The sequence below is a fragment of the Xyrauchen texanus genome, chromosome 30, assembly GCF_025860055.1.
Source record: "Xyrauchen texanus isolate HMW12.3.18 chromosome 30, RBS_HiC_50CHRs, whole genome shotgun sequence".
Taxonomy (NCBI): domain Eukaryota; kingdom Metazoa; phylum Chordata; class Actinopteri; order Cypriniformes; family Catostomidae; genus Xyrauchen; species Xyrauchen texanus.
The window spans coordinates 10897981-10920375 of record NC_068305.1 but is presented as its reverse complement, the minus strand read 5'-3'; the positions used below and the strand labels follow the sequence as shown (position 1 = coordinate 10920375).

The 22395-nt window shown below is 39.4% G+C and overlaps 1 pseudogene; it reads left to right on the top strand.

Moving 5' to 3' along the window:
* The first annotated feature begins 2009 nt into the window (after positions 1 to 2009).
* Positions 2010 to 21976, top strand: LOC127624419 (synaptotagmin-14-like; annotated as a pseudogene).
* Positions 21977 to 22395: the final 419 nt, after the last annotated feature.

Below are 22395 nucleotides of genomic sequence, written 5' to 3'. Positions count from 1 at the left end.
TGTAACGATGATAAAATGGGGCTAATTTGATCATATTTCTTGGTTCTCGTTAGCACTCTGGCTGCTGCATTTTGAACCAATTGAAGTTTATTTATTGATCTTGCTGGACATCCTCCCAGTAATGCATTACAATAATCTAGTCTTGAGGTCATGAACGCATGAATTTGTTTTTCGACATCAGTAACAGAGAGCATATGCCTTAATTTAGCAATATTTCTTAGGTGGAAGAATGCTGTTCTACAAACATTGGTAATTTGAATTTCAAAGGACAGATTGGTATCAAATATAACACCTAAGTTCTTCGCTGTTGAAGATGATGTAACAGTATATCCATCGAGAATCAAATTATATTGTAGTGGCTTATTTTTAGAGTTTTTCGGTCCAATAATTAGTACCTCTGTTTTGTCAGAATTGAGTAGAAGGAAATTTCTGGCCATCCAATCTTTTATTTCATTGATACACTTAGCTAATTTCGAGAATTGTGAAATATAAAGTTGTGTATCGTCAAAAAAGCAGTGGAAACTTATTCCACATTTGATAACTGCCATTTAAAAGTTTCTTGGGACATGTCCTAAGCATAGCGAGGAGTTAATAATATTAAGAAGAGGTTCTGAGATGACAGGGGATACCTCTTTTAAGAGCTTAGTTGGTATAGGATCTAACAAACATGTTGTGGCTTTTGATGTTTCGATAGGTTTTGTAAGCTCTTCATGACTTTTGACAGAGAAGGATTGAAGTTGCACGTGAGGAAAATTATTAGACACTGTTTTCTGAGGTGCTATGACAGATGATTGCATAATTCCAATTTTATTTCTGATTATTTCAATTTTATCTGTAAAGAAATTCATGAAGTCATTACTCTTGTTCTGCGACATCATATCTGGTTCTGTTGAGGCTTTATTCCTAACCAATTTAGCCACAGTACCGAATAAACATCTAGGATTGTTGTGGTTATTTTCTATGAGTTTACTAAAATATGCTGACCTGGCAGCTTTTAGTGCCTGTCTGTATCTACAGACACTATCCTTCCATGCACCACGAAATACTTCTAATTTTGCATTTTTCCACATGCGCTCCATTTTCCGAGCTGCTCTCTTGAGAGCATGAGTGTGATCATTGTACCATGGTGCAGGGCTTATTTCTTTCATTTTCTTTAATCGAAGTGGGGCAACAATAGCAAGAGTGCTAAAGAAGACTGCATTTATATTTTTTGTTATTTCATCAAGTTCTTCTGGGCTTTGGGGTTTATTGAGTGGATGAGATAGATCTGGAAGATTATTAGTGAAGCTATCTTTAGTGGTCGAAAGAATAGTTCTACCTGAACGATAGCGTGGTGTAGATAGAGTAACATTAGCTGATTGCAGCATACAAGAGATGAGGTAATGATCCGATATGTCATCGCCCTGCTGCAGAATTTCTATATTATCAACATCGAATGACAGAATTAAATCTAGCGTATGATTATGGCGATGTGTTGGTCCTGTTACATTTTGTCTGACTCCAAGAGAGTTGAGAATATCGATAAATGCTAATCCCAATGTATCATTTTCATTATCTATGTGAATGTTGAAGTCACCAACAAGATCTGATAAAAATTTGCAAATTCACCAAGGAAATCAGAATAAGGCCCTGGTGATCTATATATACTGTAGCAAGGACAAAAGACGACAGAGATTTTTTATTTATATCTGACCGTGTCACATTAAGCATTATTAGTTCAAAAGACTTTCATTTATATCCTGTTCTCTGAGAAACACCAAAAACATCACTGTAAATTGTAGCAACACCTCCTCCTCGACCCTTCAGACATGGCTCATGTTTATAACAATAACCTGGGGGAGTAGATTCACTCTTGTTTGGTTTAGGGGATATAATATACATGTTTATGGAAAGTCCTCATAATAATAGGTAGACCAACGCGCGCGTGTGTGTGTGTGTGTGTTGCACTCTGCAGCGCACCGTCCCAGTACATTCTCCCCTCCCTCTTTCTCACACCATGGAAACAATCTCTCCCACTTATCTCGGTCACTTCCCGCACAGAATCATGGCGTTTGAGGGTGAGTATCATAACTGACCCCACCGAGTACGCCATGATCTTTTATCGCGGGCAAGATCATACACGGTCGATATGGTCGTGCTTCTTCATAGTGTATTAATGTTAAACGTGAGGATTTTTTTTGTAAGTGATTTTTGACGCTGGTTACGTGCCGCTGCATTAATGCGGACGATATGTGTTCCTGAAAAGATATCAACAACATTGAAAACAACAGTGTTTATTTTAAACGCACGTAAAGGTATTGGGGATTGAAACTGAGCAGTAATGGAGACACATTCATTCATAGTATATAGTTCTGGACTGTTTGGTTTATGATAATATTGCGTCACGTAATGTCGCCAGTGTTTCTGTCAACACAATGCAGGTGAGGGACTCGATGCTTCCATCTGTTTCTCAGGGGGTCCCATCTTATGAAAAGTTAGAGTAATACTACAAGGCGTATTCACTTATACATTGTACTCTGTTGCAACTTCAAACACATTTTTTATTTATTTTTTTAACATAGGCTAAACACTTTTGACACTTTTGACGTTTAGGAAACACGCAGATAGCACACATCCCAGAGAGCACGTACATACATCTCTGAGATGTCTTTTTAAGATATTTTCATCTGCTAAACATCATACAAAGATCAGATTTACAAACAATCTACTGTAAATCAGAAGCATCTCAAACACATCTGCTGACATCCGAGAGGAAACGTCATGTACACAGGGTTTCCGCGGGTCTTAAAAATGTTTTAAATCGGAGCAACAAGTCTTAAATTCACAAGGTCATTCATCTTGTTGCATTTAAGTAGGGTGACCAGACACGTTTTAAAGAGGTGTGTCCCGGTGTCCCGGTTTCAGCTGGTAAGCTCACTTATTTTTTATAATTACATTTAATATACAAATGTTCTTTCTCGCTAGTGTCTTTGGTATTGTTTGCAGAGAAGAGAAGAAATTCCGATGCGTCGCATGTTGATTTGACACGGTAGGCCTACTGTCGTCTAGGCAAATCTGTTGAAATGTAACTGGTTACCATGCCAATGAAGTCATGCGCGTGGCGCGCGCTTTTTGTCGTCCTGTCAGTCATGAAAAGTAATTTAATATTTACACATTCAATTTGACTAATGGATAGGATAGGCTACATGGAATTTGTACATTAAAAAAGCTAAAATGTGGTTAAATCTTATAATAATAATAAAAAATATATATATATACATTTTCTCAAAATATATAGCCTACAGATGTTTGCATACCCCTTTCAGATGAATACAAATAGACTATAAGAGATAAAATATGTTTTTTTTATGTAGTACTACCCTTCAAAAACTACATATCACAAAATGTACTCTTATTTACACAAATCATCCTGTTCAAGCGTTTTCACATCTTGTGTTGCCTTCTTGAGCATCAGTAATTGTTTGCAACTTTTGTAATAGTTGTGTCCCAAGTGTCAAAAGCTGGATCTCATTATGTAGCCACTGAAGAACTCAAATGTGCAGAAGATGCAGAGAAACCAAATAATTGCTCAGTAGTTGTGTGTTTTGTTTTTGTTTTTTTTTTTGTTAAGAAAACCGGACATCGTCACTGCTCAGGACAAAGCAGTGACTCTTGAACAATTATTACACAGACAGTCATTGATCATCGAGAAAGCAACACACCATATAAAAACCAATGGGAATGTAAACTTCTGAACAGGATCATGTGTATAAAATCAGTTACTATTTTGTCTTGTGGAATATTTGTGAGGATCTGTTATGTCAAATAGCTTCTTCAGGACAGTACTAAATAAAAACATAATGCAGAGTGAAGAGTAAAGACTAGGCCACAAGGCTAACAACAGATCACTAAAGATTAATTGAACAGTATACCGTATAGGTGGGTATGTGCTGCTTCATCTGTCAGTAAGTGACACTGCAATGTTGTAGAGGAATACAGCTGATACAATGGAACTTATCATAAATTAAAAGTTATTTCCACATTCTGTTGGTTGAGAACAGAGGTATTCAAGCCTTCAGACTTTTTGTCAAATGAGTTCAAAAGTAATGGAGATCTGTTGAAAGTTGCATTTTTAAACTTTGAAGTGTTGCTATAAATATGACTCTTCATGTAATCCGTAGACATTTTTCATTTAGAAACATACTGATGTATTGTGTTCCCTTCAACTGATTCCATATATTTTCTTTAGTTGGTCTTAAAAAGTCTTAATTTTAGCTTTAGCAACCTGTATACAGTAGATGTATCGCAAATGAGCAAACTACCTAAAAAAATATGACTTCCAGACGTAAACACACATCAAATAGACATCTGGGTGACATACGTGTGCTATCAGAGATCAATTTAAGATGTTTAGCAGATGTTAATTAGATTGCAATGCTTTCCAGATGAAATTATCTAAAACAGACTATCTTAGAATATGATAGTCTCTAAAAAAATATTAGGTTGATAAAACACCATTTAAAATTTAGAGCTGAAAACACATACATCTCTCAAATAACTTGAATAGCTTAAGAAACATAAAGTGAGTTTGCTTGTAAGAGGGTATCAAACATGTGTGCTATTGTTTCAACTAAGCAAATGTCATTGTGAAAAAACCCATTGACCATTCCCTTTTGAGCCTGTGACTGGATTAATTGGAAGAAAATGGAAGAGCCAGAGCCAGAATGGTGTTATGCCCCACCAGCCAGACAGTTGCCTGTAGATGAACACTGTGTCCAAAACGATGCTCTATACGAGAAGGCAGTGATTAAGAATGAGCTTGTGTGTGTGTGTGTGTGTGTGTGTGAGAGAGAGAGAGAGAGAGAGAGAGCGAGAGAGAGAGCGAGAGAGAGAGAGAGGGTGTAAGATAGAGGGGTTTTAGGGATGCTTCATTAATCTGAACGTCACTGGCAACATTTTAACAGTTATTTATTGTAAAAGAGTAAAGATGTTCCTGTAGTGTGCATGTAGAATATGAATTGCATTGATCCAATAATATAAACACAAGCTATTATGTAGGTACTCACGTGATACTGTAGCAAGTTCTTTATAAATGCAGTTTTCTGTCTGCAGGTGTGGGGCGGAGCTGTGGTGTTCACGAACTCATCTGTGCTAGAAGAGGTGAGTGCAACTTCCTTTTACAAATGCATCATCCTATTCCTCAATACCATGCATGGATTGTGACTGTAATTTAATGAAAGAACTATAAGCAAATGTTCATACTCTTTCACCTCCCTTGTCCCATCCTCTTATAAATTATGAATGAGATATCAAGTAAGGTGAACAAAAACAAGAGTCATTATTTATAATTGTTTTTGTATTGTCATTAAGGTTTTTTGAGTCTCTTGCATCTGGCTGCATGTGTTTAAGTGTCAAATGTCAAAATTAAGCTGACTTAAAGGGCTAGTTAACCCAAAAGTGAAAATTATGTTATCATGTAGGTTACTAACTTTCTTTCTTCCATGCTTCACAAAAGTAGATATTAAGCTAAAGGTTAGCCTCAGTCCCCATTCACTTTCGTTGTTTGGTTTGAAGCAACATGACAACAACCTGAGGGTGAGTAAATTCTGACAGAATTTTCATTCTTGGGTGAACTATGAGCCGATCAAGGGGATGACCAGGAGACCAAGGGGACCAAAGCAGATCAAGCAGAGGACTAGGAGACCAAGGTGACCTGAGCAGATACGGGGGACGGCCAGGAGACCAAGGGGATGACCTCAAGGTGGGGACTGGGTCAGGAGGCCTGGGAGGCAGACACAGGACAGGGACTGGGTCAGGAGGCCTGGAAGGTGGCCACAGCACAGGTAGTGGGTCAGGAGGCGGCCACAGGACAGGGACTGGGTCAGGCGATGGAGCCGCTGTAGGAGGAGTCACTAGAAAGGCGGATGGAACCGCTGATTGAGGAGGCTCTGGGGGCTTGGGTGGAGCCACGGGAGGAGCAGTCTCTGGGGGAGCGGGTGGAGCCGCGGAGGAAATAGTCTCTGGGGAAGCGGACGGACCCGCTTGAGGAATAGTCTCTGGTGGAGCGGGCGGAGCCGCGGGAGGAATAGTCTCTGGTGGAGCGGGCGGAGCCGTGGAAGGCTCAGGGGGTGGAGGTGTGGAAGGAATAGTCTCTGGGGACGGAGCCATGGAAGGAATAGTCTCTGGGGCGGAGTTGTGGAAGGCAGAGCCATGGAAGGCTCTGTGGGTGGAGCCGTGGAAGGTGGAGCCGTGGTAGACTCTGAGGGCAAAGCCGTGGAAGTCAGAGCCGTGGAAGGCGGAGCCGTGGAAGTCTCTGTGGCGGAGCCGTGGAAGGCTCTGGGGGTGGAGATGTGGAAGGCTCTGGAGACGGAGATGTGGAAGGCGAAGCCATGGAAAACTCTGAGGGCGGAGCCGTGGAAGGCTCTGAGGGCAGAGCCATGGAAGGTGGAGCCGTGGAAGGCTCTGGGGATGGAGCCGTGGGAGAGAGTACTGGTAGAAACTGGGGAACAGAAGCATTTCCTCTTTTCCTCCTCCTCCAAATGGCCAAAATTGGCAACGCTGGCTCTGGGACGGACGAGGCTTGTAACGCTGGCTCTGGGACGAACAAGGCTTCCAGCTCAGTGGCTGTGGCAGGCATGGGCGTTGACTCGTTGGCCGTGGAAAGCGTGGGCATTGACTCTTTAAGAGGATTCCCAGAAGCAAACATCTCTAAAATTAAATCCACGTACTCTTCCCACATGTAGTCACCGGTCTCCGGCAATTCCTTCCATTCATGAGCAAGGAGGCCGATCTGGTACAGGGACTTCAAGTGGGCATCCGCAAATCCAATGCATCTGGCAATGGTGCTGAACAGACGAGAGTATTCAATTATAGGGAGGTTCGCTCGGCTCAGTCGGATGAAGACCGCTGCTAGATCCATCTTTGGTTAGTTCTTCTGTGACGAAGCAGGCAAAGAATGAAGATCTAAGTGCAGCTTTAATGCAAATAAAAGATGAACAAAGTAACACAGAATATAACAAAATGCAGGAAACCGAGCACAGAACATGACAAAACATGCAAGAACTGACAAACTAACCGGGGAAACAAGGGCTTGAATATAGAAGGGAACAAATAAGGGAACGAGGAACACCTGTGGAACCAATCAGGGGATAACCAATCATACAATGAAACTACAAAGGACTACAAAAACTAACAGGAAACAGGAACTAAACAATAATTTCAACATAAAAGCACAAAAACAAAAGACAACAGGGAATATGTGACAATAGTAATGTGCTATAAACCACTTAGAACACCTTAGCAACCAAATAGCAATGCTTTGTCAACCACCATGGCATCATGGCAGTGAGTTTTGGCCAACCTGATCTCATTACCATTACATGACCATTGCAAAATTTTTGCAAAATGAAATTATAGGTTTCATTACACGTTTCGCTGCAGTTTCCCTGTGAAATCTCCAGCGGGGAGTGAAATGGTGTCGTAATCTGATGAGATTATACTTTTTTTTCTTATTCATTACGCGTCATAGTAATTGTTTCGTATCATTACAAAGCAGTTTGTGAATAGTAGTGCGAATAATAAGTGTTTATAATGTCATAATCCTTTGTTCGTGATTTGTGTGCAAGTGAATAAAATGCACAGTTGTTGTTGCGCCTCTAGTGTTAATTTCACCAGAAAACTGCAGCGAAAAGTAGAATGCGGCAGTTTGAACGAATTCAGTTAGAGTAACATTCATTCTATGAGACCAGGTTAGTTTAGGCCAAACACCAATCGTATTTATTTTTTCAATAAATTTCAAAATCTAGATTTTTATTTTATTTTCATGCAAGATTCTATGAACTCTACAATACTTATGCTATGCCTTTTTTAGTCTATATCATGAACGTCTGTCCAAGGAAAAGTTGGCACGAAGGAAATGGTGTGTTTACCCTTTGTATGCTGGTCAATCCAATTTCAAGTTAAGAGTTGGTTACAATGGAAGGTCCAGTTTGTGCACACAAGTGTGGAGGGGCATCCAATTACCTTAGAATAGTAAATTATTCAGAGCTCGGAGAGATAGATTGAGGACGAGTGCTGTAGAGTCACTCACTGCAGGACCTGGAAGGCAAAAACGTTTTAATATCATGGCCCGACTGATTAGGGGAATAAAGAACCTTGACAGAAGAGATATAAAGGTATTGTACTCCACAAACTGACTGAACAAAGAGATCATAGGATCTGAGACATCGATGGACTCCTGTTACCTGCAGATTGTGGTAATATTTGCTGAACTGTTGAGTGCTTATAGAGTTTTTGAGGCTGAATATAGGAGTTATAAACTGTGCCTAATGTCTATTTCAAGGTGATTAAAGATGCAGAGAAAGTATATATATTTTATTTTTTCTAATTGCTTTACTCTTTGCTTTAATGTTCACTAAATTTAAAACCTAAATCTTAGCCTTAGATACCTTGATCCATGAAATATCTACACACAAACATCATATACAGTAAGTGTGAAATTACTGTCTAATGTAGTGTTTCTCAAATTATTGGGTCATGGACAGAAAGGGAAAAAAAGGATACCAAATGCAAATAATAAAATGCAACAATCCATAAAAACTAACCGTGCATATTACAATAGCAAAATAAATAGGCATGTCAACTTTTAAAAGGGAGGTGAAGACACTTCTGATATCTTTTGTTGTTGACGTCAAAGGTTGTGTGTTGTGCATCAAATGCGACCCAAACTACTGTACATTACTGTAAATACAAGTTTAGTTGCTAAGATAATTACAATGTTGGGTGGCCACTTGATGTCCATTTGTAAAATCTGGGTCCCTAAAAAACCAGTTGAGAACCACTGATCTATTGTATTGTTTGATTTCTATTGGAAAGAATGCAGGTAACTAACTGAATTAGTTTAAGTGGTATAACTTACTCTTAATTATCTTCAGTTGTTCTGTTGGTATCTCAACAAATGCAATATATGGAGAACAGAAAATCTGTGATACTTAAGAAATGAAGGTAATAGTATAACAACAGAGTGATTTGTGCCCTATTGACATACTGTTCAAAAATTTTAGGCAGTTCTACAAAATGTTTTTTTATGTACTTTTTTATAATGCCATGAACAATTTATACGTATTTATAAATCAACTTCATAAAAAGCGCAGTAAACATACAAAACTAAAATATTTCTGTGATCACCCTGTACCTTTAAAACAGCACCAATTCTCGTAGGTGCACTTAGGGTTGCCACCCATACCATAAAATACAGGATTGTCCCGTATTTAAAGATGAAATTATGCATCCCATATAGAATCAATACGGGACGCGATTTGTCACATATTTAAGGTGGTCCGATGGCATCATGGCAAAATCGTTGAAAGTGGCAACTCTAGGTGCACTTGTGCACAGTTTTTCATGGTTTTTGGTTGATAAGTTGTTCCAAGCAACTTGGAGTGCTTGCCACAGTTCTATGAATTTAGGCTGTCTCAATTTTTTCTTTTTCTGTAATCCCATGACTCAATGATGTTCATATCCAGGCCATGCCATCAAGGCAGGACACCTTGGTCTACTTCAATTCTATTCTATTTGCAAAAGGCATTTTTGGAAATCTAAAATTGATATTTCCTGCTGATACACTAAAGCAGAAGATATACAGTAAAATAACAATTTTAAGAGAAATGCTTGTTGCAATGCCTGCGGAACTCATTCCCATGTCCATTGCTTGTCTGTTATCTAAGTAGATCATGTTCTCGGCTCTCAACCTTTTAATTTATTCAGCTTTTATCCTACTTTCTCTTTCTCTGTCTCTCTTTCCTCAGTATCTCCTGAACTGCTAGGCATCCTGTCCTCCATTGCTGTCTTCATGGGCATGATCGCTTTCTTTTTTCTTTACCTCAGCAGCAAGCTGTCAGTGGAGAGCCCAAGCAGTGATCTGTATAGTTTTGAAGGTTTTAACAAGGGTTTGCAAGGTAAATATGGGGATTTCATTGAATGTTGTGCAGTATTGATGCAGTAATTAATGTATATGGCTGTGTCTCAAATCCTAGTGAGTCTTCCTTAGAAGGGGCTGACAGCATGCCACTGGTGATTGTTAGACTTATGAATGGTTAGCTTAGCAACATGCTAACATCAGAATCACCTGTGAGCTAGGCAAGTGATTTTTGTGTTTCATGATAATCATTAGTAAAGTGGCTGTTATCAAAGATTCTGCAGATAAAGAACATTTAAAGTCAGTTACTATTAAGCTTTCATTGTAATTAGAATGCTATTTATGTTATGGTTGCCAATTGTAAAGGATGTTTCACCGTCTGACTGGAAGCATCTCATGGTTAATATACTGCCAAAATTTGGGACGTCACAGGCACAGCTAATATTGGAACAGTTGGAAACCCTAGTTTACCCTTACCAAAAATCTAAACTAGCCACAAATTTGCTGCTCATTATTTACAAATGCAAATGAGCTTTTGATTCGGTGCAAAGGTTTGCCAGAATTGTGCAAATCTTTGCCGGTAGTGGTGAGATTCTGGCAAACCTTTGGCAACAATAGACAATTTGCCTAAAGTTTGCCGCAAAGCTTATTTGCATGTGAAAATTATCAGTGGTGAATTTGCAGCAAGTTTGTGGCAAATTTGCCATGAACTCTTGATTTTTGTAAGGGTATGTAGAAATGTAGGTAGTACACACCATGTAAACTAACTAGATTTTGAAGCACAGCCTCTATTTTTTTGCCTGCAGTACGTTTTATAAAAAAATTTGAGAGCGCTAAATCTAAGTGCAATTTTTATGAAGGCGCAACACACAACTGAGGGTGGGTGGGAATGCTTACACCATCTGTGTGTGTATATGTGCAAACTGTAGGCGTATACTGTATATGGGAGGTCAATGAAAATGAAGCATGTGCAACTGATTTGCTCTTTTTGTGAGACATAAGTAATTGCGCTTTAGACGTCTGAGAACCTCAATGCAAAAGTTTAGTCTCAGTGCAAACACTTATTAGCTGTTTGGGGATTACACCAGGTGCTATCAAATTTTCACACTCTAGACTTGCAATGGCACTTAAAATGATATTCCTGACAATCGCTGTAATTACTAGCCATGATTTGTGTGGCAGTAGATCAATTAGATCAATTATACGTACATATGTATCAATAATTTTAAGGAGTCTTTATCCAATTAATCATGACAAGCACCACATTTTTATTGCTTATTTAAGGAGCGTTTCACTGTCAGAGAAATATGCCTGACATTCAACAAGGATGCAGTTAATGCATACAGCCCATTTAAACTTCCAAATTCGTATGAATCGGCTGTCTATATTTATATTTACGTTGCTTGACAGAGAATGGAGTATATAATATGATGCAGACAGTTTAATAACCAGCGAAGGACCTCAGAATTAAGTTGCTCTCAATCAAACCCATTCACAGTTTGTGCACGCTATTTCACCAACCCACTAACACCTTAGACTAAGCACATGATTTTACGAAAGTACCAACATTTCATGTACTTGCCCAATTACTTTGTGCCTATGATGTATCGCATAGTGCAGTGATTAAGATGTAAAGGTCTTAAAATAGTGCCCTATATGTCATTTGTGCAACAGGATATGCTTAACAAAATGTGATAAAAAAAAACTTAATTTTAACGTGAGACCTGACTCTTTAACAGAATTTGCGGTCAGTTAGCCAACACGCCAAAGGCACAAAGCAATGGCGTTCTTCAAGAGCTTCCAACAGAGCCTCCCGTCAGTCAGTTCCCTCCTGGACTCTGTCTCAAACACTGTCTCTACTGCCGTAGATGATTTGTCCACAGCTGTGAGTGACGTCACCTACACAGTTACTGACCAACTAACAGAGCAGGTCAATACAATCATCAACAAAGTGCAGACCGAAGAGGATGATAAATCCAGGAAAGAGGAGACAGAAGGTGATGAAGTCCAAAAAGAGAGGAAAAACAGCAAGCTGAAGCATCAGGAGACAGAAGCGTATGACCAAGGCACTGACAGAGAAGGTCGAAAGAGCCGAAAGACAAAGAAGAACTCTATGTGGACTATGGATATTGATGAAAAGGAATTACAGAAAGAGAAAGAAAGGCAAGAGGAGGCTAGAAGAAGTGAGGAGGAGGAGTGGGAGTGGTGTTATGCCCCCTCAAAAGGTTGGTATCGTAAAAAGAAGGACCCAAACCATCCACAAAGCGCATCTCAGTTGTCAGACAACCAGAAAGGCAATGGTGACCAAGCATCCAAAGAGGCAGAGCTTGTCACTCAGGAAGAGAAGCACAAGAATGAAGGTGACAACCATAATGGAAATGTTAATGGGATGCACCCAAGTAATGGTCAGGAAGTGCAGGACTCTCACAACATTTCTGGTGGTCCAGATACTTCAAAAGCGAAGTGTGAAAAGAATGGAGAGTATATCAGTGCTGATGAAGATGACACCCAAGCTACAGGCAGGAGAAAAAATGGAATCAAAGAAGATGAGGATGAAGCATCATATAAAGAAGGTAAAAGATCAACGTCTTCACCAAAAAAAGACAAAGAAGATGATGGGTGCTCATCAAGAGCCAAACTAAAGAAGAAGAAAGGGAAAGTTGACAGTGATGAAGATCAGGAGGACACTCAGGAAAAGGACTCAAAGTCAAAGTCAAAATCAAAAGCAAAGAAGGGCAAAGAAGGTAAAGGTGAGACTGTGTGCTGGATTTGCTGTGCTGTTCTGAAGGGCTTTCTTTGGTTTCGTTGCTCCTTCAGTTCCACTTTCAATCAAAAATGAAACCTCAGACCACAAATGGACTGTTTCTTCCCATAAATTCCTCCCTCAATAATACTTGCTGTTTTACTCCTGACTGATGTTTTAATTGTTTTAAAGATGAAATGTGTCATTTTCTCAATTGTTAAACTACTTTTCTTGATATCTTTTCCCAGTTTAATGTTCAGAGACAATTAAAAGTGAGTGATTTGTAGGCTGACTTCAAAAAGAATGTAAAATATAAAAAAAAACTATTGCTTTTATTGTTTGTGCAGCCTGACATGTCAATGTCATGAGGTTGTGACAGGACCATCTGTTTGTCCAAAATAATGATAATTTTTTTTTAAATGGCAGTGTTAACAGGGAACTTTTGTTTTTAGGAAACAACTATTATTTTTGCAATTCTATGTTGTGAAATTGGCACACTTCACTTTTAAGATCTACAAACAGTTTGCAGTAGGCCAGTTGCATTTCTGATTAGTTTTTTGGTAACACTTAACATAAGTTTTTTCAACAAAACATAACTGCATTAGTTAACAATGTAAAAATGAATGTGTTTACAGAATTTATGAATATATTGTCAATTGATAGTTCATGATATCTAATGCATTTTCTACGGTTAACTGTAATGAGTCTTACTGTAATGTATTAACATTTTGTTTTTTATTACATTAATCTGCTCTTTCTTTTGTTAGATGATGGTTGTCCACAGAGAGGATCATCTGAGAGTGAGGATGATGCACCAAAAAGACAAAAAGATTCATCCTCCCAACAGCAGAGAAGCGGGTGGAAAAACAGAGATGCTGAGGAGGATTGCAGCAGTGAGGCCTCAGCCGATCAGGGTGAGATAGAAGTACCTTACACACTTTACACATTCTGACAGTCATGGGGTAGGATATATTAGGCAGCAAGTGAACAGTCAGTTCTTCACTTTCATGTGTTGAAAGCAGGAAAAATTAGGAAATGTAAGGATCTGAGTGACTTTGACAAGGGCTTTGTGATGGCTTTACGACTTTGTCAGAGCATCTCCAAATGGCAGGTCTTGTGGGGTGTTCCCAGTATGCAGTGGTTAGTATCTACCAATAGTGGTCCAAGGAAGGACAACCGGTGAACCGGCGATAGTGTCATGGGCGACCAAGTCTCATTGATGCGTGTGGGTAGTGAAGGTAAGCCTGTCTGTTCTGATCCCACAGAAGAGCTTCTGTAGCACAAATTGCTTAAAAATTTAATGCTGGCCATGAAAGAAAGGTGTCAGAACGCACAGTGCATCCAGCTTGATGCTTATGGTGCTGTGTAGCCGCAGACCGATCAGAGTGCCAATGCTGACCTCTGCCCACTGCCGAAATCGCCTACAATTGGCACGTGAGTATCAGACCTGGACCATGGAGCAATGGAAGAAGGTGACCAGGTCTGATGAATCACATTTCTTTTAGATCATATGGACGGCCGGTGTGTAGTTTACCTGGGGAAGAGATGGCAGCAGGATGCACTATAGGAAGAAGGCAGGCTTGCAGAGGCAGTGTGATGCTCTGGGCAATGTGCTGATGGGAAACATATTCATGGCATCAGTATTTCCTGATGGCAGTGGCCTCTTTCAGCTGGATAATGTGCCCTGCCACACTGCAAAAATGGTTCAGAAATAGTTTGAGGAACATGACAGAGTGTTCAAGGTGTTGACTTGGCCTCCAAATTCCCCAGATCTCAATCCGATTGAGTAACTATGGGATGTGCTGGACCAATAAGTCTGATCCATGGAGGCCCCACCTTGCAACTTACAGGACTTAAAAGATCTGCTGCTAACGTCTTGGTGCCAGATACCACAGTACACCATCAGAGGTCTTGTGAAGTCCATGCCTGGATGGGTCAGAACTGTTTTGGCAACACGAGGGGAACCTACATGATATTAGGCAGGTGGTTTTAATGTTGTGGCTGATCGGTGTATAAACTTGAGTATACATAAAAGGTATAACATTTTTATTGTTTCACATGTTCTTATTCAGAAAAACAAGTAGTAAAAGTTTGCTTTTTAGAAAATGCTACTCTGGCAGTGCAGATTCAGAGGGGAAGTACAGTATAATTCAACGTTAGAATTCAGTCAGATGGGCAAAGTAAATTCAATTTGCAATATTCAAGTAGTGTTTTTAACAGTCGAATACCGCGTGCAGAATGAGTACTCGATTAATCAATTACTTGTGCATTTCCCTGGTAAATGTTTGAGTTGAAAATAAAGTAGGAAACAGGTTATTTTCCTATGTAATTGTTGCTGAAGTTTACTCAAGCTCACAGGTGATTGGTCCGTGCTTTCTGTACATCATTTAGAATGTTCACTTCGACATGTCAAGTGTAGACAGCCTCACGCCCGTTGTGTCAACAGATCTGCCTGGTATAGACAGGGTGTTAAAGGAGCCACTTTGCAAAGCCTGCATTAGATTGTGACACATTCACAAAACAATCTGTGCACAAACTATTAAAACTTAACTTTGTTCTTACTTTGGGATCCTTTGGAAAGATATACCTGTCTTTAAATACATGCAAACTGAAATAATCCTATGTTCCTCTTCTGGTGTTTTGTAAAAATTGGATTTCTCCTACTTCATCTTGATTACTTCACTGTGATGAAACTTCTTCAGTTTTTCATGATAAAATATGTTACAAACAGGATGTAATCACATTGCATTTCTCTCACTATTCAGTGAAAAAGAAAAAAGGTTCAAGTTCCCTTAATGAGCTTCAGCCTCCACCATACCAGGACAAAGACGATTTAAAACATGGTTCAGGGAACCGCAGTGACTCGGCAGAGGGCAGTGGCAGCGAGGACAGTGAAGACCCTGAAGACTCAGAGAGTTACCTGAATAAGGACTATGAGGAGGACGCACCCAGTGACAGCACTGCTGTTTTGGGCCCGGAGGTGAGCGCCTCCCCCCGCCGTTTCCCCCGATGTGTTCTTCTGTGAGAATGACGACCCCCTGCACTCAGACGCTTATATTCACCAATGAAGCTAATGAAATCCATGCAAAGTGTTGTTATTTCTCAAGAAGAACTGCTTGTTTCAGGTTGACAACTGTTATTGTGACAAATATTTGCAAATGTTGTAGACATGGAAACAAATATGTTGTTTTTTTTAGTCAAAGTGTGGTTATCATCCAAAGTAATTCTTTCCCATGGCCAAATTGATAATCTAAGACGCATTTGAATTTAAATCATTCAGTTCTCCTTGCTTTTGTTTTGTTTGTTTTTGTCTGTCTTTTTTAAATACACAATCTCCTTTAGACATTTGTTAACTAATATTTTCAGTTGTTTTGAAATATCATTTCATTGTGACATGAATGAGTCATATCACTGATGGTTTGATTATGAGGAGCATGGAGGACAGGTCATGGATTCACAGGCTGGGGTTTGGTCCATTCTGGCCACATTTGGTAAGTTTGCCTTTGAGTTTGCCTGTGAGTGATTGGTGATTTCATAAAACGTTCACCATAATTTCTGCACTAAAGGTTTGCACAGAATTGCAAATATCTTTATGAATACGACCCGTTTACTGTAGATCGAAGAAACAACCACCCCAACTCACACATTTTTTGAGCTAATGTTGTTGTGTAGGGCTAGAAGGGTCATTCAAAATAAACAGAAGAATTTATATAGCGCCATAGGGGCACAGTGTTTACAGTTTTCAAGAAAATTAACCTATGAATGGCTTACTTATAGGTGTCTCTACATATTAAGCTGGGATTGGATAAAGTATTTTTACAGCCAAAAACTTGAAAAGTATTTTAGACTGATTCATTAATAATAATTTGGAATATTTATGCAGAAAAACACTGGAAGGGACTAAAAACGAAATGTTTTTCATTTCGGTTCTGAGCAAAAACTGTATTTTTTCATTCCAGTTCCAGCATTCCGCTGCCTCTATTCAATTAGGTAACCAATTTGAACTATATTAAAGAACGGCTAAAAACGTTATTTTTTTTTAAATGACAGGAGGGTGATATACCAGTTGCAGTGTTACCAGATCTCTAATGAAAAAAGGGACATGGTCAGGAAAATCATGTTCAAAATAAGGGACTTGTCTCAACCAAAATAAGTGATAATAAGCAAAACAAAATGTCCCCATTTGGGTGCATTATCAGCATAGAAGTCAAAACAAGCTAAGTATACAGTAGCCTATATAAAATAATGTCATTTCAGTAAATGTATTCAGAATATTAAATATATCCCCAAATATATTTCAAAAATACTGTACACCTCAAATTAATTAATAGCCAAAATCTCTCTCTCCTTCATGCATGCACACAGACTAAACATCATCATGCGGGCCTAATTATTTTATTTTAATATTTTTTTTAATTACAGATCTGCTTAGAAACCGGCAGCATCAAATCTTTATGAATGCATCATATCTAACAATAATTAGGTGAAGACTTGGAACCAACTGGGAAATGAGCATGTAGGTAGTAATTATATATAGTTGTCTAAAAGGTCTTCAGGATGTCACGGAAGGCTACGGAAGGTAAAGAAATGTGTGATGCAGCAGTTTCCTTCAGAATCAATGCACATGCTGCTTCATTTTTGGTGCAACGGGAAGAAGTGTTATTCCAAACATTTGCAGTAAAAAACTATTTAGACTTTGGTCTCATGAAAACATTATTGGAATAAAATTAAATGGTTACCAACATATTAAGATAACGTATTCACTCTGGAACAATTGAAAGGGACTTGTTTCCCATTTTCAGTTAAGTTCTGCAATATAAGTTGTTCATTTTCGGTTTTCGTTTCTTGGAACATTTTCAGTCCCTGGTTTTAAAAACACTCATTGCACGAGATGCATCGCAACCAGGGCCATCTCGAGTAAAGTTTATATAATGTTTTTCTGTATTCTATAAAAAACTGCCTCTAGTAGTATTTTAATACAGCGTTCTGTCCGCAAAGGCAGAATAATGTGGCCATTCAGCAACCGAACATGCCGAAAATATTTAGTTCTAGTATTTTTGAAAAAAATGGAACCGGTTCTGAAAAGAACTGATACCAGTTCTTGATTCTCAACCCTACTTGTCACCAATACAGGCAACCTCAAGGAATTTCAGCTGTTCATATGTTACATGCCCATCCATAAATTAAAATTTCTGAAAAGCACCACTCTTCTTTTTCTCGCCTGTCCCCATCCTTTTCTCCAACAGGACAGTTTAATCCCACCCCTTGCAGAAACGTATGAACCAGAGGTATTGGGAAAATATGGTACGCTGGATGTGGCATTCGAGTATGACCCTAGTGAACAGCGGCTTGCTGTAATGGTGACCGCCGCCACCGATATTCCAACCCTCAAGAGCACAGGGAACATTTCCTGGCAGGTGCACCTGGTTCTGCTGCCCACCAAGAAGCAGAGGGCTAAGACAGGTGTGCAGAGGGGACCCTGTCCTGTCTTCACAGAAACCTTCCGCTTCTCGTGTATAGAACAGGAGTCCCTGGGCGATTACGCCATCCGATTCCGTCTCTACAGTGTGCGGCGTATGAAGAAGGAGAAGGTTCTAGGGGAGAAGGTGTTCTACCTCACCAAACTGAACCTGCAGGGGAAGCTGGCTCTTCCTATCACACTGGAGCCTGGAACTGGTGTCCCGGTGAGCTGAGTCTGTGTGTGTACGTGTGTGTCTGTGTGTGTGCGGACTAATCAGTGAATTCGGCAACAGTTGGTCGAACCTTCTCCAGCTGAAATCGGTCTGCGCTTATCAAAATACGAACCACTACCACCAGTGGCCGAAGCTGGAAGTGTTGTTGACCCTTATTGGGGGAAATCCACAGGATGAGTTCGACTTTTAGTTGTAAATGGCACTACTCTAACACTGAATTATACCTTTTGGATGTCTACTTTTTCTAACACACCTGATTCTACTAATTAGCTAATTAGTAGTATGCTCCATGAGGGAGACATATAAAATGTGTAGTGTTAGTGTCCTCCAAAGTATTGAGAAGCACTGTGCCTCAGCTTGCTGTACTTGGCTGAATGAAGTGGAACCCGACGTGGACGTCTGCTGTTGTAGCCCATCCACCTCAAGGTTCGACTTGTTGTGCATTCTAAGATGCTTTTCTGTTCACTACAAGGGGTAGTATAGAGGGTTTATCTGAGTCACCGTAGCCTTTCTGTCAGCTCGAACTAGTCTGGCCATTCTCCGTTGACCTCTCTCATCAACAAGACATTTCCGTCCACAGAACTGCCTTTCACTGGATGTTTTTGGCACCATTCTGAGTAAATTCTAGAGACTGTTGTGTGTGAAAATCCCAGGAGATCGGCAGTTACAGAAATACTCAAACCAGCCCATCTGGCACCAACAAGCATGCCACGGTCGAAATTACTGAGAGCAAATGTTTCCCCTTTCTGATGGTTAATGTGAACATTAACTGAAGCTCCTGACATCGTATCTGCTTGATTTTATGCACTGCATTGCTGCCACATGATTGGTTGATTAGATAATCGCATGAATAATTAGGCTTAGAGGTGTACGTATTAAAGTGGTCACTGTGTGTATATGCAGTACGTAAACATATACAATACATACATGTACAAAAGTAATTTAAGCATATACCTTAATCTATAATCTTAAAAATGTGTAATGCTGGTCCTAATTTACTCGCCCTCATGTTACAAACATACTGCACATTGAGTCAGGTATGTCAAAAGTTTTCATTTGTACCATATTAGTAATCAGTAATGTCACTGTTCTGCAGGGCTGTGGGTCAATAGTGAGTGTGTCTCATAGTGCAGGAGCTATATCGTACCACTCCACTGGTGAATCCTCCACACCAGAACTCCTGCTGGGTCTCCTCTACAACTCCACCACAGGCAGACTCTCTGCCGAGGTTATTAAGGGCTCCCATTTTAAAAACTCTGCAACAGATAAACTGCCCAGTAAGAGCTCCACCAGTCCACCTGCAAAATCCTCTACCTTAAAACCTTTTTCATGCATGTGTGTTTTCCTTTTTCTGTGTTCAGCTTGTAATTGAACAGCTCTGTTTTTATCTTCCACTTTATTATATTGCTTTTTCTCTGTGTGTGTCCTGTAGTTGGCCTATTTTGTTGTATAAAACACTTCATTAGTGGGCAACTGTATTTCATGAGAGGTAAGTTTACTGTCATTACATATGTGTAAAACTACCTACTTGAATAGACTTCCTCTTTACCTGCTTTACTTAACCTACTATACATTTTACTTCCATTGTGCTTTATATAATAGGGTCCTATACAGTATTTGTGAGATAAACAGAGATATATTCTGTACAGTGGGATCCAAAAGTCTGAGACCACAAGTGCAAATGCTTCTTTTTTTTCATTTTTATAATTTTATAAAAACTTCAAATTATATTATTATCATAATTTGAGTGAAAAGTGTACATGAATTTCAGAATTTCTTAGTATTTTGTAGTTCCCCCTTTTGATTTAAAGGAATATTCCGGGTTCAATACAAGTTAAGCTCAATCGACAGCATTTGTGTTATAATGTGTTATAAAGGAGTCATGCAATTGAAAAATACATTTTCCTTAATATTTAGATATTTAAGAGGAAACTGTAGTATAAAAACATTGTTAGTTTCATAACTCAGAACTTCCTCCCCAGTCTAAAAAGAGGATTTACAGTTCCCACCTTTCTGAAACATCTCATTTTGAAAACTGTGTTTGTGACGTCACAATACATTGCTCAATTGTATTTACATGCCCTAGAACATGTGTCATTGAACCCTTGGATCCTCCCACTGGTACTCAGTTCGTATCGTAAACAGAGAGGGAGAGAGACAGGCCTAGTGTGACCAACTATTTTTGAACACCAAATGGGACCCATCTGGACAATACTGTTATTTTTATTTGCATACAGTATTCATTAGACAGACGTCTTTGACCGTTGTCATGTTTATCGCGCCACATTTAATAGACGCATAGTTACATCTCGGAAAAGAGATGCCATTCAGTTTCATTCAGCTGCTTTGCTTGCTGTACTTGGGTCCATTTGTGCTATTTTTAATTGTTGGTGTATGTAAACAAGCACTAACTTTTTTTTTTAAAACCTTTAAAAAATCCAAAATCTGGTTTCCAGTGAGGCACTTACAATGGAAGTGAATGGGGCCAATCCGTAAACAGTAAAATACTTACGGTTTCAAAAGTATAGCAAGAAGACGTAAACAATATGTGTTAACATGACTGTAGTTTGATAAAATCACTTTCTAACCTTTTCTATGTAAAGTTACATACAATTTTACAACTTTAAGTAATGTAAAGAAACCTAAAATTACTGTAAAAATGATGCTTTACACAACTTCACAGCTCAAAAAATACACAAGTTCTAACATAAGAATTAATGTAAGTGCTTTTATAAAATTATAAAACTTCACATTTCTGCCTTTAAACCCTCCAAAAATGGCCCCATTCACTTCCAATGTAAGTGCCTCACTGTAACCTCAATTTTAGGGATGAGTCAAAATATTTTTTTGTGGTAATCAACATTATCCCACAAATGCTGTCGATTGAACTTAACTTGAATTAAACCCGGAATATTCCTTTATCGACAGAATGGACAAAATTGGATGATCATGTTAACAGCATAATCGGAGAATGTTCCAATAAACATCTTGTGTGCTTCAGTAGAAGCAATGAAATCTGACCTTTATGCTATGCCAACAAATTAAAACTTAAAAAATGTCCAGGCTGAAATTAAATGTTGAATTCCCGATTTTCATTGTGGTCTTCGACCTTCGGACCCCACTGTGTGCTCTAATCTGGCATACTATATAGTACGGGTAGTATGTAAATTGAGATTCACCCCAAATCTTCATGGCCATGTTTGGAGTGGAATACTTGCTGACTGAATATTAAGCAGTTTAATTAGGTGGTGCTAACTCACTCTTTACTTTCTCTCATTCAATCAGATACCTATGTGAAGTTGACAATGCAGGATTCCAAAGGGAGGAGATGTCCAAGTGTAAAACCTCAGTATGCCGTGGTCAGCCCAACCCTACCTACAAAGAGACGTTTGTCTTCCAGGTAGCACTGTTCCAGCTTTCTGAGGTGACCCTACAGGTGTCAGTGTACAGCCGACGGAGCAGCATGAAAAGGAGAGAACGGGTGGGCTGGGTCACTTTGGGCCTCAACAGCACCGCTGAGGAACAAGTGGAACATTGGACGCAAATGAAAGAATCAGAGGGACAGCAGGTTTGCCAGTGGCACACGCTCCTCGCCTCATGAGTTGGAGCAGTGAGGACTCTGCTAAAAAGATCAGCTTAGACCAGTATGAATTTCCAGGCTGGTTTATGCTGGTTAGTGCTTGTTAGCATTTCAATGGGAAACTGCAGCGAAAGGTGTAATTAAGCACATCCTTTCATTTAGCAAAAATTGTTACCATGGTCACGTAAATTTCAAGAGATCAGGCTGTAATTTATACTGCAGAGGAATCCTTCATGTTGGAGGAGATGGAAAACTCTACGAGATCATTGGATGTTCTTCAGGACAGCAGTAGTGAACCTGCTGCTGTAATTGCAAAGTTAAAAACGAGTTACGGGGAATGAATATGAAAGATGGCTTAGACTGCCATACAGAATATTTAATTGACCTACTGCCACTGGACCAGCCATCAGTACTGTTTGCCCTCATCAAAGCATAATTACAGTGCTTGCAAAGCAGAACTATATTGATATTCTTCAAACATTCT